This window comes from Vulpes vulpes, chromosome 5 (assembly GCF_048418805.1).
Source record: "Vulpes vulpes isolate BD-2025 chromosome 5, VulVul3, whole genome shotgun sequence".
NCBI lineage: Eukaryota > Metazoa > Chordata > Mammalia > Carnivora > Canidae > Vulpes > Vulpes vulpes.
Genome location: NC_132784.1, coordinates 128,409,802 through 128,430,555, shown reverse-complemented (window position 1 = coordinate 128,430,555; position 20,754 = coordinate 128,409,802). Strand labels below are relative to the sequence as shown.

Below are 20,754 nucleotides of genomic sequence, written 5' to 3'. Positions count from 1 at the left end.
ATCTTACTTTAGTCTATTTACGGATGAGGAGCTCTGTGCCTTCAATGAATGATGATACAGTAATACGTTGGTACACATTTATTTATAGTTGCATACAGCATTTATAACCTTTCTCAAACACCTTTAAATATACTTCATTTTATCCTAACAACTGCCTTGGTTGGGGGTTTGGCAAGGCCTCCATTGTTACGCCACAAGGAACATCTGAAAAGCATACCACCAACAAATCCAAAAGCTTGCATGACCTCACCCTGTTAAATATGATGGTTTAAGCCAGTGGATTCCCAGCGCAAGACTCTTTCCACTGCTTTGCAAATAATAGCTGAGGGTGGGGAGATTGGATGCAATTAATAGGTTTTGGTTGTGGTGGTGGCTTGTATCCTTTTCCCAGTAGCACACAAGAGTTGTATTTCTCTGAGATTTGCTTTTATTTTTCTAAAATGGGAATGAATACTTCATCACCTACATGACATTCGTTAAGGGTCCTTTTGCATCATTAGCTTTTTAAATTTTAAAGATTTATTTATTTATTTTAGAGAGAATGAGAGCACAGGGGTGGGAGGTGGGGGCAGAAGGAGAGAGAATCCTCAAGCAAACTCCCTGCTGAGAGGGGAGCTGGATGCAGGGCTCAATCTCACAACCCTGAGATCACGACCTGAGCTGAAATCCTGAATTGGATGCTTAACTGACTGAGCCATCCAGGTGTCCCTTTAACTCTTGATGAGATTTCAGTATATTAAGGAATTTGTCCTAGAAGATTCTAGGAAGATCTGGATGCCAGAAAAATAATATAGTGAGTGATATCCTACACACTTTGGAGGTACACCAACGGAACAGGATTGGTACAGCGTTGTCAAGATTTCCATCTAGTTTCTCCAAAGTTCCTGGTCTTAGCCCATGGGAGGTAATAGATTTAGTGTTAAGATGAAGGTATTGTGGGGATCCCTGGGTGGCTCAGCGGTTTAGCGCCTGCCTTTGGCCCAGGGCGCGATCCTGGAGACCCGGGATCGAATCCCACGTCGGGATCCCGGGGCATGGAGCCTGCTTCTCCCTCTGCCTGTGTCTCTGCCTCTCTCTCTCTCTCTCTCTGTGTGTGTGTGACTATCATTAAAAAAAAAAAAGATGAAGGTATTGTATTTATGTGTGTGTATATGTTTGTATGAGGATTCACATACAATATGGGGCTGAACTCACGACCCTGAGATCAAGTCTGAGCCAGGATCAAGAATTCGAAGCTTAACCAACTGAGCCACACGGGGTCCCAAGATGAAGGTCTTTATTGAAACTTGAATAGGTTCCAAGTGAGGCCTTAGCCAAGCTCCTTAACCTCCCTGACAGGTTCTTCACCTAAAAAATGAGGAACGTTGTGCACTAAGAGTAATCTAAGTCAAAGTGGCTGCAATATAGCAGATGCCTAATTGGTAATTGCTATTATATTTGTGTTCTGGGAAATTAAGGTACTGAGCGAAATTTCATTAAATTGATTTTTTTTCTTGAAATATATACCACTAACATCAAAGTGTGTGTTTCTCAAACAATGTCTTATCTAAGTTGTGCAACACTCTTCTCCTCCAACGCTTGGAAGAATAGTGGAATCACTGGATAGGACCTCTTTTTATTATTCTGTTAAGTTGTAGCATATGTTGCATGCCTAAACACATTAATGCTCTTATACTTGGTATCATACTTGGGAGATAAAAATCAAGGACATAAATGCTCTTATTGCTCATGAATTAATACATTCCCTATTATTTGCTTCCAAATGATTTTAAACATTTTCCTGAAATTGATTTTATTTTTTCAAAGATTTTATTTATTTATTCATAGAGACACAGAGAGAGGGGGGCAGAGGCACAGGCAGAGGGAGAAGCAGGCTCCATGCAGGGAGCCCCACGCGGGACTCAATCCAGGGTCCCCAGGATCACACCCCAGGCTGCAGGCGGCGCCAAACTGCTGCGCCACCGGGGCTGCCCCTGAAATTGATTTTAAAATAAAACCACAACACGGACACCTGGGTAGCACAGTTGGGTCAGCATCCAGTTCTGGGTTTCAGCTCAAGTTATGATCTTAACGGTCATGAGATCAAGCCATCCGTTGGGCTCCATGCCCAGCGTGGACTCTGCTTGAGATTCTCTCTCTCCTCCCTTTGCCCCTCCCACTCATGCACACTCTCTCAAATAAATAAATAAATCTTTAAAAAAATAAAATAACACGCATGAAAACTATGGATACTACATGTTTTATTTATGCCTAAAAAGATACTTTAAGATACTTAGCAAATTATATTTCATAGTTACTGTGAAATGAACCTGGGGAGCTGTGAAGAAATGCAGCATTTCCCATTGGGACCTCTCTTTTGGAACTGGATTCCTGAGCTAGTATATGCTTGTGTGTGTGTGTGTGTGTGTGTGTGTGTGTGTGTGTGTGTAATTTCTGTTTTTATATAGGTAATGCATATGTTCTGTTACGCATTTTATCTGTATAAAATGTGTAATTTCTATTATATGGAAAATAGTTAATTTCTGATATATATGTATATTTAATTTTATATAATTAATATCTTTATTAATACTGTGGTAGAAATAACTGAGACTTTGGCACAATGTAAGCAAGTTCAAATACATGATCCTTCAGGAAGTTATTAACTCTTCCAAGACTCAGTGTCGTCACCTGTTAAGATGAGAATAACAATGGAAAATCACCTGGTTATTGAGGATTTATTTATTTAATTCATCCAAAATGGCATCCGTGACATTGAACGCTTGTCTTACTTGACAAAAAACTATCTGGACATTTAAAACAAGCCTCAATCATACTACTTTTTAATCAGAAATACCTTCTGTATCACATAGAATTTTCACCAGTTTACACAGAAGCATGCAATGATGAGCAAAAGTATATCAAAGTATGCAGCATTTGTGGGTTTTTTTGTTTCTGCCTTTAGGTTTTTGAATTTCAAAACACCGTGCATTTCCAAAGATAATCACTAAAGGGCTGAATGTCCAGGAGTTCTTTAGGCAAGCACATAGTCTGTTGCGCTGATGTATGCCTCCCGGGGTGTAGGGTCAGATGGCTCTGGTGCATTCTATTTCTGGAGCATCTTTCAAAGTTTGCCAGAATGCAGAGACACCTCTAACCTCCGCACACATTCATGGGTCACGCTATCCCTGGGCTTTGGAATAAGAACATTAGCTGCCTTAGCTCCAAGATTCAGTGCAAAGGCCAAGCCAGGCCCACCGGGTACCATTGCCTGATCTAGGGCATGACAGTAGAGAAGGAAGGAGAAGAAAAATGAGAAAAGAGTCCAAGGTTGTTTTTTTTTTTTTTCATTGACTCACATTTTTAAAAATTTTAATTCCAGAGTAGTTAACATATAGTGTTATATTAGTTTCACATGTGCAATATAACGATTCAGTTCCACATATTAGTGCTCCGCAAGGTAAGTTTAATTAATAATTTTAATTAATCCCCTTCCCTATTTCACCCATCACCCCACCCAACTCCCCTCTGGTAACCATGTGTTTTATTCTCTATAGTTAAGAGCTGGTTGTTTGGTTTGTCTTTCTCTATTTTTCCCCTTTGCTCACTTGTTTAGTTTCTTAAATTCCACATATGAGTGAAATCATATGGCATTTGTCTTTCTCTGACTTATTTTGCTTTGTATTATAGTCTAGCTCCAACCATGTTGTTGCAAATGGTAAGATTTCATTCTTTTTTGTGGATGAGTAATATTCCATTGTCACATCCATATACCACATTCCACATACCACGTCTTCTTTATTGGTTCCTCAGCCGATAGGCCCTGGGTCTGCTTCCATATCCTGGCTATTGTACATACTGCAGCTGTAAACATAGGGGTACATGTATCCCTTTGAATTCGTGTTTTTCTATTCTTTGGGTAAATACCCAGTAAGGGGATTACTGGATAGTTTGATTTTTAGCTTCTTGAGGAACCCCCCCGACTGTTTTCCACAGTGGTTGCACCAGTTTGCCTTCCCAACAGTGCAAGAGCATTCCCCTTTCTCCCCACCCTTTTGAACACCTGTTGTTTCTTGTGTTTTCATTTTAGCCATCCTGACAGGTGTGAGGTCATATCTCATTGTAGTTTTGATTTGCATTTCCCTGATGGTTAAGTAATATGTCTGTTGGCCATCTGTATGTCTTCTTTGGAGAAATGTCTCATGGTAAATGCAGACAGCTCAAATAAAACAACAAGAATAAAACAACAACGAAAAGAAACCAACAGTCCTGGACAATGAACCAACTGAATAAGCAAAGCATTGAAAGGCAAAAACACATTTATATGTAGGTTTTGCATGAAAACCCAGTATGTTTTTCAAGCTCAGGAAGAACAGTAGGAAGGATCTTTTTGTACCCATGTCAAATTAGTCAATTCGAGAAAATTTTATTGTACCAACAATCCCGCCTCTCTTCTTTCCCCAACCAAGAAAAAAAATTATGATTAGATCCTTTTATTTATTTTTTTTAAGATTTTATTTATTCATGAGAGATAGAGAGAGGCAGAGACACAGGCAGAGGGAGAAGCAGGCTCCATGCAAGGAGCCTGATGTGGGACTCGATCCCGGGACACCAGGATCACACCCTGGGCTGCAGGTGGCGCTAAACCGCTGAGCCACCCGGGCTGCCCTGATTAGATCCTTTTAAGTATGAACTATTACTAAACCAAAATCACTTAAATCCAGAAGTAACCTTATTACTCTAACAATATGTTTTAACGCATCGGTGAATCCATTACAGCAGCAATCAGTTCTTTTAGGATCTTCCCTAATAAATGGGAGAGGGGTGTTTGGGGAAAGAATACAGTTGCAGATCCACATAACACATGTGTAAATATTTAAGAGTTTTAAGGTATGTTTATCTTCCTGTCTTGACAAAGATACCTTCACAGAGATCTTGCTTGACATCCACATCTGAACTTAGAGTTCTCGTAGTTCTGTGTCAGGATGTGGTGGTGAGAACAGCCCCAGGCCCCAGGCCATGGTCCATCCCTAGCTTAGTCATAGAGGGCCTCAAGCCGACCTAGCTGAACACCCCAATCCGTGTGACCCTGTTCTATTCACATCACTGCATCAGCCACTTGTCAGACTTCCAGTTCTTTTGTTTCTGTTCCTGTTTTCCAGCTTTATGAAGATATATGGGCATATAACATTGTGTCTGTTTACGGTGTACAATGAGATGTTTTGCTACATGTTCCCTATTGTGAAATCATTGCCACAATAAGGTTAACACATCTGTCCCTTCATGGTTACTTTTTTCCATTGAGACATAATTGACATATACTAGTTTCAGGTGTACAATATAATGACTCAATATCTCTATGTATTGTGAAATGGTCACCACACGAGGCCTAGTGAACATCTGTCACCACACAGTTACAGGTTTTTTTTCCATGTGATGAGAGCTTTTAAGATGCACGCTCTTCAGGCCTGCAGTTTTGCTCACCAGGGGGGCAGTCCTCTGTTAGGAGCATGAGGAGGAGACCCTCGCAGGTCCTGATGAGACTGAGGGATCCCGGGCACCCAGATATGGTCAGGGAGTAGGAGGGGGTGACGGAGGCTCTGGTGGCCGGAGCAGGGCCTTCCAAAGCACGAGGACCAGGGCAGGGTGGTACTGAACAAGCTTGTGTCCTATGGATACCCAGCATTTAAAAAGATTGGAAGACCGTAAGGTAAAATTTAAATCAAGGCTTAAAAGACAATATAAATGGACATACGACGTGTCCATTCACCCAACACCTTTATTCCTTCTTGAAAAAGATTCAGTGAAACACCAAATAAGAATACCTTTGCCTCAACCATTTATTTAGACCCCAGAGGATCGTTTCTGAAGACATTTCCTTTCCTTTCTCTGCAGTGAATTCATCTCGAGGGTCCCTGTCATCTGTCCCCTCTTAAGCCAGCAATGAAGTGCACATACCAAGAGTGTTTCTCAGCATCTACATTTTCCAGAGCAACAAGTGCTGTCCCCAGTGACCCCATCTGCAATGGCTGATCGCACAGTGACCTTGGCTAGTCTGACATCCACTCAGACTCCGAACCTATGTACATTCTTATAGATAGAAATGGTGTGAACAGATGGAGAAGTTGGCTCCGAGGAACACACTTATTATCACTGAAAATGTTCCTCCTCTTTCCAAGTTGGTTCTCCAACCATGGGGGCGGGTTGAGCCAAGCAGAAGGTCCTAGTGACTCACAAGCTTCCAGAGAAGGAATCCACATATGGCAACCAGTAAGGTCACATTTTCCTCCAATTGCTAGAGCCCTACGTTCTTTAGATAGGTATAGGGGACTGTGTTGCTAAGTACCGGGCAACGACTGGGTGGCAAGTCTCTGGTTTCTGTTCGGCACGTGCCCAAGTGGCACCAGGCAGGCACACAGAATTCTGTGGTTGTGTGGCAGATGGTGAGGGATGGCGTGAGAGCCATTGGTGCTTTGCATCAGTGGAGACTTTCTCCAGCTTACTGGGTGGGCGATGCGTGAAACTGCACATCCTGTTATTAGTTATGTATCATATAATTATTGCGCGTCCTATTATTGTCCCTGGGGGGTAATAATCACCCCTTATGGGGCTGCACGAGGTGTGGCCCAGCTGGGGCTGGGGCTGGCCTCCAAGAAGAGGAAGGGGCAGCTCCAGGTGGGCACAGTGGAGGGCTACCCCCCCCCCCCCCCTTGGTGGTAGGAGCTAAGAGAGCCTCTGGGATGCCGGACCGTGGGGGTTAACCCTGAACAGGCTTCACCGTCATCTCGTGTTTTCCACACTGGCTTCTTTGCCCAGACCACACGGGCATCTACAACAACTAACATCTGATCCACTTGCTCCTCTGCATCCAGAAAATAGACATGATTTGTGCAGGCGGATGCGACTTGAGTCCTGAAATGCACTTAAACCAGCTTATCAGTGATGGGGGCGCCTGGGGGCTCAGCGGTTGAGCCTCTGCCTAGGGCCCAGGGCGTGACCCCGGGGTTCCGGGATCGGGTCCGCGTGGGGACCCCCACAGGGGGCCTGCTTCTCCCTCTGCCTGTGGCTCTCCTCTCTGCCTCTCACGGATCAATACATCCTCCTTCTTAAAGATTGTGTGTGTGTTTTAATTTACTCATGAGAGACGTAGAGGGAGGCAGAGCCACGGCAGAGGGGCGGCCGGCCGGGCGCGGGGAGCCTTCAGCGCGGTCCCCGAGGGCCGCCCACCGCGGGGTGCGACGGGGCCCTGGGACCGGAGCGCGCGGCTGCGCCCCAGCCCGCCACCGGCCCCGCGGCCCCCTCGGCTCAGGAGGGGACGGGAGGGCCGCGGGGGGCCTGGGATCCGCGAGCCGATGCTCGGATGCTGCTTTGGGTAGGGTCGGGCAGCGGGGGGAGGCCGGGGGGGCAGGGGTGCCGGGGGAGGTCGGGGGGGCCGGAGGGAGGTCGGGGGGAGCCGAGGATGCTGGGGGGGCGGGGGGCTGGGGGTGCCGGAGGGGGTTGCGGATGTGCCGGGGGGTGCCGAGGAGGCTGGGGGCGGGGGCCGGGGAGGCCAGGGAGGCCGGGAGGTCGGGAGGTCAGGGGGAGGCCGCGGGGCGGGGGGGTGCGAGGAGGTCGGGGAGGGCGCTGGGGAGGCCGGGGCGGGCAGGGGTGCGGGGGTAGGCTGGGGGTGGGGGCCGGGGGGCAGGGGTGCTGGGGGCTGGGGGGCCGGGGGTGCGCCGTGCACGCCCCGGAACGCGGCGTCCGGGCAGCTGCGGGGGGCGGGGGGCGCGTCCCGAGGCCTCGCGCACAGCAGCCTCCTGCCCTCCTGCCCTCCTGCCGCCCGCCGCCCGCCCCTCGCCTCCCCACCGGAGCCCGGTGCCGGCGCTGGAAGGCCGCAGAGCTGCGAATCCGCTGCCCCCCAAAACTGTGCACCAATCTGGGGGCCTGGGTGGCTCTGCTCAGTGGGTCACGCGGCCGACTCTAGATTTCGGCTCCGGTCAGGGTGTCAGGGTGCTGAGATCGAGCCCCGGGTCAGGCTCTGCATGAGCGTGGAGCCTGCTTGAGATCCCCCCTCTCCCTGCGCACCCCCCACATGCTCTCGCTCTCGCTCTCAAAAAGAATAAAACAAACCCTCAACTATACAGTAATTTTGCGTATCTAATTTTTGCTGTTGTGTCCCTGTTCCCATTTCCCCCAGGCCTGTTCTCTTCTTCGTTGATCTTTTTATTACTAGGATGTGCTCCTTTGCAGACTGATCCAACCGCTGCTTTTCAGGCTACGATCTGCTGCGGACCCGGAGGCGCCAGACGCTGCGGTGCTTTAAACCGACCCTTATAGGGGATCCCCGGGTGGCGCAGCGGTTTGGCGCCTGCCTTTGGCCCAGGGCGCGATCCTGGAGACCCGGGATCGAGTCCCACGTCGAGTCCCACGTCGGGCTCCCGGTGCATGGAGCCTGCTTCTCCCTCTGCCTGCTTGTGTCTCTGCTTCTCTCTCTCTCTCTCTCTGTGTGTGTGTGTGTGACTATCATAAATAATAATAATAAAAAAAATTTAAACCGACCCATATAGTCACTGTGTCTTTGGTGCTGCTCCTCCACCTGTAGAGAGAAGGGACAGCACAGCTGGAGAGGTCATCACTTGCTAGAGACTCCTCCTTGTCGCATTCCTTCAAGAACCCCTGAGCACCCCCGCCTTCCAGGCCATTCCAGGCCGTTCCAGGCCGTGTGGAAGGCCCCAGGGCCCACCGGCCCCTCACGGGCACTGCCCTGTGCCTGTCCCAGCCTGCTGTGGGCACAGGGCCTCCGCAGAAGGAAAGGAATGACTCCACGGTTGTTGCTTCCCGATAGGGGACACGGACAGTCCCGCTTCAGTGGCCACGGGACAAACGGCTACCCAAAACCAGGGCAAGAACCGGAGAGGGCAGGGCACCATTCCCCCGCCTGATGTCACCTTGGAAAGGAACGTGAGCAGGAAGGCGGTCCCAGAGTGGCCCTGGTGAAGGGGCACCCTTGGGGCATGAGGGCACATGGCAGAGGGACACGCAGGAAACCCCAGGGCTCTCAGCGTAAAATTACTGAGGTCGGAGGGGGCTTGAGGGGCGTGGAAGTCCTGTGCACGGGTGGGAATGAGGAGGCAGTGAGAGTTGGCTTACGATGATTCCCTGTGGCTCCATTTGTGTTGGTAGGAATCAGGGTCACACAATGATAAATGGCAAATTGTCCTCAAGTGAAATTTCGTGCAGTCCCACGTGCAAGCAGAACAATGTGACAGGTACTATTACGGGAAAACAGGAGAAGCTTCAGAGGAAGTAACAGCTGAGCAAAGGCTTGGAAGGATGAACAAGAGTTTTCCAGTTGAAGATAGAAGAATATTCTAGATAGGAGGAATCTCATGTGCAGAGGCTAAGTGTTTTGGCAATTCTCTCTCTCTCTCTCTCTCTCAAAAGATTTTATTTATTCATGAGAGACACCCAGAGGCAAAGACGGAGCCTGATGTGGGACTCAATCTTGGGACTCCAGGATCACTGCCCTGAGCTGAAGGCAGATGCTTAACCTGAGCCACCCAGGTGTCCCTTGACAATTCTCATTGCGGGATGGAGATGTAAGGGAGGGGCAGGTGGTGAAGGAGCTTGCCAGATCTTGAATTCATTTTATAGGCAACAGAGAACCAGGCCAAACTTTTTAAGTGAGAGTATCATAAAGTCACATTTTTTTTTTTTTTAAAAAAGGTCATTCCTAAGGAAATTTGGACAATTCACTGGTAAGTGAGAAGTACCCAGGTGGTGGGATTAGGACCAGGGTCAGACGAGGGATGGGACTGAGCAAAGACACAGTGGCCAGAGCTGAGAATACCGTTGCAGGAAAGGAGGTTCTGGGTGGCGGAGCACACCTGGTGACCAGCACACCTGGTGACGGGAGGAGCAGAGGGTGGCAGCGGGAGAAAGAAAAGAAGGCTGCTCACCTGGGGGGCGAAGTGGCAAGTGCAAACTGAAGTTTGAGCCCCGCGGAGGAGGGGGCAGGGCCTGGAAGGCCGCCCCCGTGCCTGGAGCCCGGGGTGCGGGAGGGGGCGGGGCTCCTGGGCGTGGGGGAGGAGGGGACCGGCGGGCTCCGCGACTGCTCTCTTGAGCGACACGCGGAGCCGAGGCCGGGCGGGGGGTGGGGGGGGCCGCGGGGAGGGGACCGCGGCGGGCGGCTGGGAGGGAGCAGCTCTGGGAGGGAGGCCGCGCGCCCACCTCGGTCCCGCGGGGGGGGGGGGGGGGTGGCGCGTGCGCCGAGATGCTCCGCGCGTGCCAAGCCCAAGTCCCTTTCCGCCTTGCGAGTACTTCTCCGGGATGCTCCCAGCCCTGAAAGGCAGCAGATTCGAACTGGTCCCGTTCTGGGACCGGAGCCCCCAGCCCCCGCCCCCCCCCCCCGCCGCGCGGAGGGTGCGCACCCGCCTGAGTGCCTGGGGCTGCACAATTAATAAATACGGAGGGAACAAGAGCACCGCGCGGCCCCCAGCCCTGCACTAGTCTCACCCATCCAACCGCGAGTTGCGAAGAAATTAGATGCTTTAAAAGAAAAAAAACAACAACGGAAAGGCCAGAGACCTCGGCCAGAAACCTAAACGCACGAGAGCCGCCCCGATAGCCTCCCGAGCGCTGGCGCATCTTTTGCAGCCGGGCCCGCAGCCCCCGCCCCGGCCCCCGCCCCGGCCCCCGCCCCGGCCCCCGCCCCGGCCCCCGCCCCGACCCCGGCCCCGCCCGCGCGCACCTCCCCGCCGCTCCAGGGTCCGGGCCACCCCGGGTCCAGGCGCCCGCGGCCCGAGCCCATTCGCCGCCGCCGCCGCCGCCGCAGGGCCGGGAGGGGCCGGGCCAGCCCGGGAAGGGCGGGGGGACGCCGGGCGGAGAGCGGGGCGGGGAGGCGGCCGCGGCGAGCGGAGCGGGAGCGGGGCGGGCGCGGGGCGGGCGCGGGGCGGGCGCGGGGCGGGCGCGGGGCGGGGGCTGCGGGGGCTGCGGGGGCGCGCGCCGCAGCCGGAGCCTCAGACGCAGGGGACCGCGGCCGGCGGGAGGCGCGGCTCGCTCGGGGACGGGCGCGGCGGCGAGGACGTGAGTAGCCCGGGGCGCGCCGGCGGGGGCGCGGGGGGCGCGGGGTCTCGGGGAGCTCGGGGAGCTCGGGGCGCGGGGCGCTCGGGGTCTCGGGGTCTCGGGGTCCCGGGGTCTGTCCCCACCCCCCCCGGCTGGCAGCTCCGCGCCGCCGTCCCTGCCGCAGGGCGAGCCCCGGCGCCCGCTGCCTTCCCCGCCCAGGCCTGGACGCGCTCGCGGAGCTGCGGCGGCCCCGGTCCCGGGGGCCTGCGGCCAACTTCCGTGCCGCGCTCCCGGGGGGAGCCGTGGGGGTCCGGGCTCCCGGGCGCGCGCAGGGCCGCGGGGTCACGCCCGGCTCGGGCCGGCGGGAGCGCAGGTGCGGGCGGGCGCGGCGGGGTCCCGGGCGCGGCTTTGTTCGGCGGCGCTCACACCTGCGGCGGCCGCGGACGCTCGGGGCCGGGGCGACCTGCGCCGCCGCCGGGGAGAGCTCGGGGCGGGGGCGGCGGAGCGGCCGGAGGGCAGCCGGGGGGGCGCTCCCGGGGCCGCGCGGGCCCCACAGGTGCGGTCCCCGGGTCCCGCCGCCCCCGGCCCGCGCAGGCCCCCGGAGCATCCGCGTCGCCCCGAGCGCCGCCTCCCGCCTCCCGCCTCCCGCCTCCCGGCCAAGGGGGCGCCGCCAGGGCCGTCCCCGGGCGCTCGCGACCCCCCGCGGGGACCCGCGGACCCGGCCGGGCCGTGCCCTCCGCGTGGCCGCCGCCCCGCACGCCCGGGCCGCCCCGCGCAGCAGCCCCGCGGCCCCCCCCCCGCCTCCTGCCCGGCCGGGGTAGCGCGGGGCTGGGCGCCTCCTCTCGGGGCCCCGGTCCTTGGGAGCCGCGGGTGTCCCCCCCCAGGCCGGGGCGCGCGGTGGAAATGCGGCTGCAGTAGCCCAGGAGCGGGGAGACTTGGGGAGGCGCCGAGAGGGAGCAGGAGGCCGCCCGAGACCCAAGGGCCTGGCCCTCCGCCCCGCGCGCACCTGCCCTCCGTGATTGCAGGACGCGTGGCCCCGGGCTCAGCATCAGGAGACGGAGACCCCAGGGTCCCGCAACTGTCCCAAGGCCGCAGGGCCAGGGCGTGGCGGAGCGAGGGTCGGATTCTGCGTCCCCCCCCCCCCCCCGCCCCAGCTTTACTGTCCAGGACCAGGACCGTGGAAATGGGGCCTTCTGGTGGCTTATCCCATTAGTTTAGGGGAAGCCTAAAACCACCAAGCGACGAGGGGCCTTATAAGCCCGTTGGACTGTGGCCCCTGCAGACCTCCCGGGAGCAGGCAGCGCGTACATCAGTGGGTTGTACTGTGGAAGGGCCTTTCCTCGCCCTGTTTGCCTCTCCAGTCCCCTTGCGCGTCCTTTTATTCCCGCTGGCTTGAGCGTGGCCCCGCCGTGAGCCCACTCGCAGGCACCGGCCTGTTCTTAGTGACCGGTCTCCCCTGTGATTGCAGAGACTGAGAGGTTCCTGGCACATCACGATTTTTGAGAAGACTTTTTTTTCTTTTTCTTTTTAAAGAAAAGGCCAACGTTTCCATTTGGCAGGCGTTTCTAGTAGGCTCCCCAGTCCTGAATCTCCTTTGTAGACTATTTTGACTGCAGAAGATTTACTCCTCAAATTGGATACTGAATTTGAACGGGATCCTAGTATAAAATAATAGGGAAGCATTCCATATCCTGCATATAGGACTGCGTGGCGCGTTTACAGAGATTCTCCTTATTAACTAGTAGAAACAAGAGTTTGACCTAAAGTGCAATCAGCAGTTCCTGGAATAGCTTTTAGAATGATGGTAATTGGCCAACTGCAAAAGTGAATTCATTGTGCGCGCTTAATCCTCCTGACTCATGGTCACTTCTTTCAACCTGCTTTGTACTTTATTACAGGAAAGTTGCAAAACATTTCACATCATCCAGGAATTTTAGAGCCGTAAGGGAGCACTGTATCCAAATGCTTCAGGTTCAAAATGAGTACCGTGGGGCTCAGCGAGGTCACCCAGCTGCCGAATGCAGGGCACTGATGCAGGCCAGTACCCCGACATGACATCATTTTGTTACTGCAGCAGTGACGGTAAATGAGAAGCAAGTCGTCTTTGGAAATGGCACGTCCTGTGAGGCTGATGTGACCATGACAGGGATAGCCGGGGGTATAAGCGCTTCAGAAGCGTGAGGGTACTGAGAAGGTGTATGCCTGGGCTGCAGAAAACTTCCTTAAGAATCATTTCAGGGGCTCCCCAGGCATCTGCGTGGCTCAGTCAGTTGAGCATCAGACTCTTGGTGTCTGCTCAGGTTATGATCTCAGGGTTGTGAGATCAAGCCCTGCATCAGGCTCTGCTCCTGCTCAGGGGGGAGTCTGCTTGAGATTCTCTCTCTCCCTCTGCCCCGCCACCTGCTTGCTCTCTCTTTCCAAAACAAAAACAAAACCAAAACCAAAACAAATAATGTTCTCATGTACATGTAATTTTCCTTGTGTAATCGGCTTAATATAAATAGAATACGCAGACATTATATTGTGTATCTACGAAGGAGCTTTTAGGGGAACCCCATGGGAAGCTTTTCTGGTAGAGAGAGAGATTCATAAATATTTACTGAATGTGTAACCTACTGTTCTAGGCAGTGGAGATGGAGGGTGAGCAAATGGAGTTCCTGCCTTCAGGAAGATTAACTCTAACTTGATCATCTGTGCCGCGTACTTGTGCACACAGACTCTTTTTTTCACATGTCATTAATGTACAGCTTGATGAACTTGCTCACACCCAACGCGCTGATCTAACTAGTGCCCGAATCAGGGAACAGAACATTCCGAACATCTGTGAAAGCCCTCTTGTGGCTCCTACCAGTCATTACTCCCTCCCTTAAGGGTAAGCGCTGAGACACCCCGGCTGTTTTCCTGAGATTCTCACCAGGAGATCACAAGGATTTTGTTTTAGTCAGCTTGGGCTGCCATAAGAAGATGCCATAGACTGGGTGGCTTTACTTTCTTTAAGTTCTGGAGTCTGGAATTCTGAGATCAGGGTGTCAGTGGGGTTAGACCCTAGCAAGGCTGGTCTTCCTGGCTTGCAGATGGCCACCTTGTCACCGTGTGCTCATACATGCTTTTCCTGGCAGGTGTGAACCGAGATCTCTCGCTTCCTCTTCTTGGAAGGCCACTGATCCTGTTGGATAAGGACCCCATCCTTATTACCTCGTTGAACCTTAATTACCACCTCCCCCAAAGCCTTATCTCCAAATATAGTCACATTGGGGGTTAGGTCCATGATGTATGAATTTTGGGGTTCGCAGTTCAATCCATACCAGCCCTGATTTGCTGCCTTTATCAGCAGCCTTCAGAGTCGCACCCCCATTTCCAAAGAACGGTTTCCATCTGAGAAGTATGGTGACAGAAAACAAATTTCTAGACTATAGAGCTCCATAGTATTCTTCTCTAGAAAGTTTTGTGTGTTTGCTTCCAAAGACTGCATTAGGTCAGCCTTCAGGTGCTGGGGTGATTGGTGAAGAGGAAGTGATTTGAAAATGATTAAAAACTGCTGGATACATTTAGATGTATTTTCCCTTTTATGTTTCATGCTTCTCCACCTGAAGGAACCCTGAACCTCTTGGCCAGGTCAGGACAGAGGACATCTAAGGATGCTAGGGCCCAGAATCCAGTGGCTTATTTTACTCACCCCTTCATCCACCAGGCAAATGAGAAGCCCCGTTAGTTTTAAAATCTTTCTTGTCATCAAGTCTGAAGTTTCTAAGTATAGGAAAATGTGCCAGAATGAAATGGTGAATGTTTGTTTTTCCTCTCAAAATGTGAAGGACAGGGCCCTATGAGGAAAATATTGGAATGGCCCTGCCTCTGGTTGTAGCAACCATCAATTTTTCAATATTTTCCAAGTTGTCTTTAAATGGGGGAGCAAATGCCATATTTATAGAAAATGTGATCTTTTCGGGGGCACCTGGGTGGTTTAGTTGGTTAAGCATCTGCCTTTGGCTCAGGTCATGATCTCAGGGTCCCAGGACTGAGCCCTGTGTCAGGCTCCCTGCTCTGTGGGGCGTCTGCTTCTCCCTCCCCCTCTACTGCTCCCCCTGCTTGTGCTCTCTCTCCAAACAAATAAAATCCTAAAAAAAAAAAAAAAAAAAAAGAAAAGAAAATGTCCTGTTTTGGTTAAGTTACTTTTTTATTGTGATAACGTATATACCATAAAATTTATCCTTCTAGCCATTTTTAACTATACGGTGGCATTAAATGCTTCAAAATATTATGCAACCATCACCACTGCCCATCTCCAGAACTTTTCTCATCTTCCCAAACTGAAACTCTATACCCATTAAACAATAACTCCCCATTCCTTCTCCTCCCAACCCCTGGCAAGGATCATTCTCTTTTCTTCTCTGTGAATTTGACCACCCTCAGGAGCTCCTATGAGTGGGATCATCACACGGTAGCTGTCCTTTTTTTGTGACTGGGTTATTTCACTTAGCATAATGTTTTCAAGGCTTGTCCATGTGTCAGAACTTCCTTTTTAAAGCTGAATAATATTGCATCGCATGTAATACGACATTTAAAAAAAATTCATCTGTTGGGCGGTTTCCAGTTTTCGGCTACTGTAAATAATGCTGCTATGAACATGGGTATACAAGCAGCCTTTTGAGTTACTGCTTCCAACCCTCTTGGGTACATACCCAGAAGTGGGATTTCTGGACCGGAAGGTAATGGTTGTAATTTTCTGAGGCAGCACCATCCTTTTTTCCATAGCAGGTGTGCCGGTTACATTCCCAAGAGTGTCCAGGGCTCCAGTCTCTCCACATCTTCACCGGCACTTATTTTATGTTCCCTTGACACTAGCCGTCCCAATGGGTATAAAGACTGACAGCTGTCACTCTTTAAAGTCACAAATTCACATACTCTGTATTATGAACAAGTAATCACAAAAATTTCTAACTTACTGGTTTAATTTTCATTAACAAGGAGATGTGTGGTTTTTAATAAGGACTCATTGATCTCAAACTGTGCAGAGCATGATATGGATGCTACAGAGCAGGCGTGTCATAGGCCAGGATGAGCCAGCACTGGTGACAGACATTCATGTTGGTTTTCTTTTCTTGAAATAGAGCATATATGTCTATAGTGCAGTTGTGTGAAGTGATTTTGCTCTGAGGATAGATTAAATATTAGTATGATTTTATTTTACTGAAAAAGATAACCTGAGCATCTTAACCCAGCTCAGGAGCAGATTTACCTCCTATCTGGAGACAGACAGGCATATCCTATTTAGGAAGGCGCTGGGGTTGTAGAGGGCAGGTCTGCATCGAGCGTTTCTCCCTACCATTGAAGCTTCAGAGATGACAGTATAAACCCCCACTACCCAATTATAATTGCTTAGCTGAGCTAATAAAAAAGACGTGGTGTCAACTTAATTGACCTATTTTACTGGCCTACAGGATTAGAATTTCAAATTAGAAAAAGGTAGTTTTTAGGAGTCTGATAGAGAGTTTCCCCCAAGTGACTAAAAAACTTGTGACCATGAGAAATGACAGTGGTAGAGGGAACAAATCTACAAATACCAATGCTCAACCGCTGCACATACCGTCCAAGTGGCTTATGTGGTTTTAAAACAGGAATGACAAATAAATCTAGTCTTGTGTGGTCTCTGATTTGCTTTGCGGTGTATTCAAGCATTGTGTAGCTCACACCAGAATGAAAATGGTAGAATGAAAGGCTCCTTTCTAAAATTCTTTTTTTAGTTGACCTATAATTGACGTACAACATTTTATTAGTTTTTCGTATTAGAAACTAATATTATTAGTTTCATGTGACATTTGTAGATATCTGAAGTCCTTTGAAATGGTGCCAGGGCTGGAAAGAATAATTTCTCTCTCTATATATACACATAATGATAAATATATATATATATATTTACTTATATATATAAATATTTTTATATATATATAAATATTTATGTTTATATATATATATATATATATATATATATATACTCGTAGGTATATGTAAATTTTCATGATGTGCATGTGTGTTGGTTCCAAACCCACTGTAACCAGAAAAGCATATTCCCAAGGCAATGCGAGGGAATCCTGTAGGAGGTCTTCCACTGTGTAATATGCAATGAATTCGATTTATCTTTCTCAAGTGGGCTGAGAGCATTCAAAAAATTCAGTATATGTGTTCAGTGTGTAGTGATCTTTTTTCTCCAAATTTCAACTTTAAAGCAATTTCATGCCACTCTCCGGTGACCTTGACCTTTAAGTGGCGGAGATGTGCGGCACACAGACTTGGCCCACACCGCGGGCTCCGGCTCCACGCAGTTGGCCCGCCCTCTGCAAGGCAAGGTGCACGGAGAAAACCCCCCTCTCCGTCCCTTAGGTCCCTTAGGCCGGAAGGTGAAAGTGGACGACAGTGCAGAGAGTTTCGTCCCAGAGTTTTTGTGGTCTCTGAGCAAGGATGGCTTGCAGGCGAGCGCGGCTGCCTTCCAAAGCCTGTGCGGCCTTTCACTCCCTCACCTCAATAGAGAGCTAAGAGGACAAAAGTGAACAAAGGAGGCCTGTTTTGCCTGCCCCACTTGCTGGGCTGTTGTCTTGGCCCTTTTCAGGGGAGGAGGGTGGGGAGAAGCTGGGTCAGAGTTGAAGAGCAGTGAAAAGGAATTCAAGCTTCATGGCAAAATTTGAATTATAGCTTCAGCTCGAGTGCCGAGTGGCGGAGTTGGAATTGAGATTTTTGAGTCTGGGGAGGCTGCGGCGACAGATGGTGCTGCAGCAGCGCAGGGCTGGGGGCGCATCCGCGGAGCCCGGCCCACGCGGGCCAAAGTTTGCAAACCGGAGGCCATGCGGCCGCCCCACGAAGATGCAGGCCCGTGTGAATCCATGCCCCCCGTCCCGGGTCTGGAGTAGTAGGCTCACGTGCACCTGGGGCCCCCCTCATTGCATTGCCAATGGTCTCTTCTGGCTGCTTCCCCCCATCCAGGATCTCCTGGGATAAGGCAGGAGTGCTCAGCCTGCTTCCCGCATAGAACCTCATCGCGGGTGCGGGTGTTGACCACAGGGTGTTGGGGTCTGTGACAGCATCAGGCCGCCCAAGGCACAGACTCATCAGTGGTCCCCCACTGATGAATGGAGAAAGCAGTGGCCCATCGGAGTGGATCTGCGAAGCTGAGGGCAGCTTCCTGGGCAGGGGGCCCCTAGGTTTGCCACTGGAGTTTTTCGTGGGGCGCGTGTTTTCCCCATTCAGTTGGGGAGGCAGCGGCCGATGTACAATGTTCCAGAAAGAGGAGTTGGCTGTGTGTATGACCGGAGTGATAAAACAGCTATGGGGTGGCCCTACCGGAGAGGGCAGTGAAATAGAAAATAATTTGGGGTACTTTCAAATGCCTCCCGGTGTTCCCTGAAAGCGTAACTGGAAAAATCGTGCTTTGGTGGGTTTGACCATTTGAATGACTCGATGCCATGGTTTTTTGCTCTCATGTTGGTAGCATGATGGCTCAAAGCCATGTTGTAGACGCATTTAATACATTCACATATTTCTACTTGGAGAGAAATGACATTGACCTGGCAACAATATAAACAGTAGGAGATATTTAGAGGTAATTAACACTGTGATATAAGCAAAAGCAAATTTGCTTCAGAATTGATTATAATAATTTATTTTGTATTACATTTTGTGTTTCATGTAAATCGTGATAATGCTTCATATGTCTCACAAATTTTAAGGTAACTTGCCTTTTAATAGTCGGAAGAGGGTTTAAAAAACTCCATGGCTGTATGTTTCTAGTAATAGTTATCTTGATGTCCAATTAGAGTGGAAGGTAAAATATATCAAGGGTTGATTGCTGTCCCAGGAGCAGGAGGGGACCCATTAGGCAGCAGGGAGTCAGTGAGGTCAGGGTCGGATTTGTTTACTGGGACTGGGGCTGAAAGAGCAGAGATCAGGAAGGGTGAGGGATTCAGATGGTGGCAAGGCTCAGGTGGGTAATGAGGACTGTGACATCCAGGAGAAGTGTCCTATGGCCCAAGGAGCCAGGGAGACTTTAAAGGATGAGGTGACAGCAAAGACCACCACTGTAAAGGTAATAACTTCAAATCTGCAAGAAAGAGAAAGGGACGAGGATAAATATGTTGACGATGACTTCTTGGCCAATGGAGAATAGTCTCCATGTCGTAGCATCCAATATGAAATACTTTACTTTTTTTTTAAAGATTGTATTTATTTATCTGAGGGGGGAGGGGCAGAAGGAGAGGAAGAAAGCAGACGCCCTGCTGAGCAGGGGGCCTGACAGTGGACAACGCGAGGCTGGAGCCCAGGACCCTGAGATCATGACCTGAGCTGAAGGCAGGCGCTTAACCGACTGAGCCACCCAGGTGCCCCCAATATGAAGTACTTTAAAGAGACTTTAAAAATTTTTTTTTTTTTAAAGAGACTTTCTTGTGGTACTTCAGGTCCTTGAAGTCACTTGACATCATGAAATAGAAATAACTTATAAATCACTCTGCAAAAATGAAATATGATCATACATATACGCTGAAAAGAATTGACCCAGAGTCAAAACTAGCATCCCAGTAAAATTCTTAGATCGTCTCATGGCTCCGGCAACTTTGTTCCCCTATATACAGATGGCCCCAGCTTGAGAAGCCTAGGTCTATGAAAATGTGAAGTTGCCCAACACATTTGGAACGGTTATGCGTGTTAAACAGGATCCTTCCCTTGGCACAAGGTTTATATGATGCATGTAACGTAGCAAAGTTCAGGACAGCTCGTCGGGGCTATCAGAGTAGGCGGGTTGTTCTGTCCACCGGCAGAGCACAGCGTCATTGACACCAAGCGAAACCCCATCAAATAAGGCTAAATAAAAATCTGCAAAGAGGTGGACAGGTGGTAGATGGAAGAGAAGAACCTCAATTGTACGAAAGTACCTGATAGTCGCTGCAGATAGCATTGAGAGGCCAAGTCTCTCACCAGAAAGCAAAACAGAACAGAATAGTCATCCAGGTGAGAAAGGCAGTTTCGGCCTTGCTCTCGGTAGAATCTGGCAGCTTTGCCCAGCTTCCCAGCGTGGAAACCCATGCCCGTGTGTTCCACGAGGAGCCCGCGCTGCATCTCTGGGTGTGCGTGGTGGTACACACGCGAGCCGGCCCGGGTACGACAGTGACTGGATGCGGGAACGACCGACCGGGGACGTGGATACTGCAGAATGTCAAGTGGATCTCCCGTGGGAGAACATCGGGAGTTTTGTCTGCACTGTGGGTTGAGGATACAGACCAAGTCTAGACCGTGGGAAATGAAACCTTCATAATTCCGTGCCTGGGTCCCGTATGACTGTCATCGGCTTCCTGGTTCTAAATCGGGCCTTCGAGCGGGCAGGTGCAATCACTCAATCCAGAAGGTACCATTTTTTAAAATTGCTGCTGTAAAGCCCGAGATGACATCCCCGTGACCCCGAGGAGTTGCTCTGTAATTTTCTACCTTTGCTCGCGCTGCAGAGGATTCCAGATTTGCACGGGCCCTCTCCTTTCTTTTCTTTCTTTTTTTTTTTTTTTTAAGATTTTTATTTATTCATTCAGAGAGAGAGAGGGAGAGAGGGAGAGACACAGGCAGAGGAGAAGCAGGCTCCATGCAGGAAACCCGATGTGGGACTCGATCCTGGGTCCCCAGGATTATGCCCTGGGCTGAAGGCAGGCACCAAACCACTGAGCCACCCAGGGATCCCTCTCCTTTCCCTTCGGGTCT

At 50.8% G+C, this 20,754-nt stretch overlaps 1 protein-coding gene and 1 long non-coding RNA gene across 51 annotated transcripts in view; one reads left to right on the top strand and one right to left on the bottom strand.

The window, feature by feature from the left end:
* Window positions 1–2,703: 2,703 nt before the first annotated feature.
* On the bottom strand, window positions 2,704–10,850 carry LOC140599108 (uncharacterized). The gene is made up of 2 exons (XR_012001848.1): window positions 10,709–10,850; window positions 2,704–10,299 (listed from the first exon to the last, which is right to left on the bottom strand). It is a non-coding gene; the product is annotated as an uncharacterized lncRNA (long non-coding RNA).
* A 45-nt stretch (window positions 10,851–10,895) lies between these two features.
* NRCAM (neuronal cell adhesion molecule) overlaps window positions 10,896–20,754 on the top strand; it is a 274,938-nt gene continuing 265,079 nt past the window's right edge. For 28 of the 50 annotated variants that reach the window (XM_072760020.1, XM_072760013.1, XM_072760016.1 and 25 more), the window contains exon 1: window positions 10,907–11,043. The gene's annotated coding sequence lies outside the window, so the exon portion shown is untranslated. Of the gene's footprint in view, window positions 11,044–20,754 lie in introns of all 50 variants that reach the window. The other 22 variants (XM_072760017.1, XM_072759997.1, XM_072760002.1 and 19 more) reach the window with 1 other exon arrangement.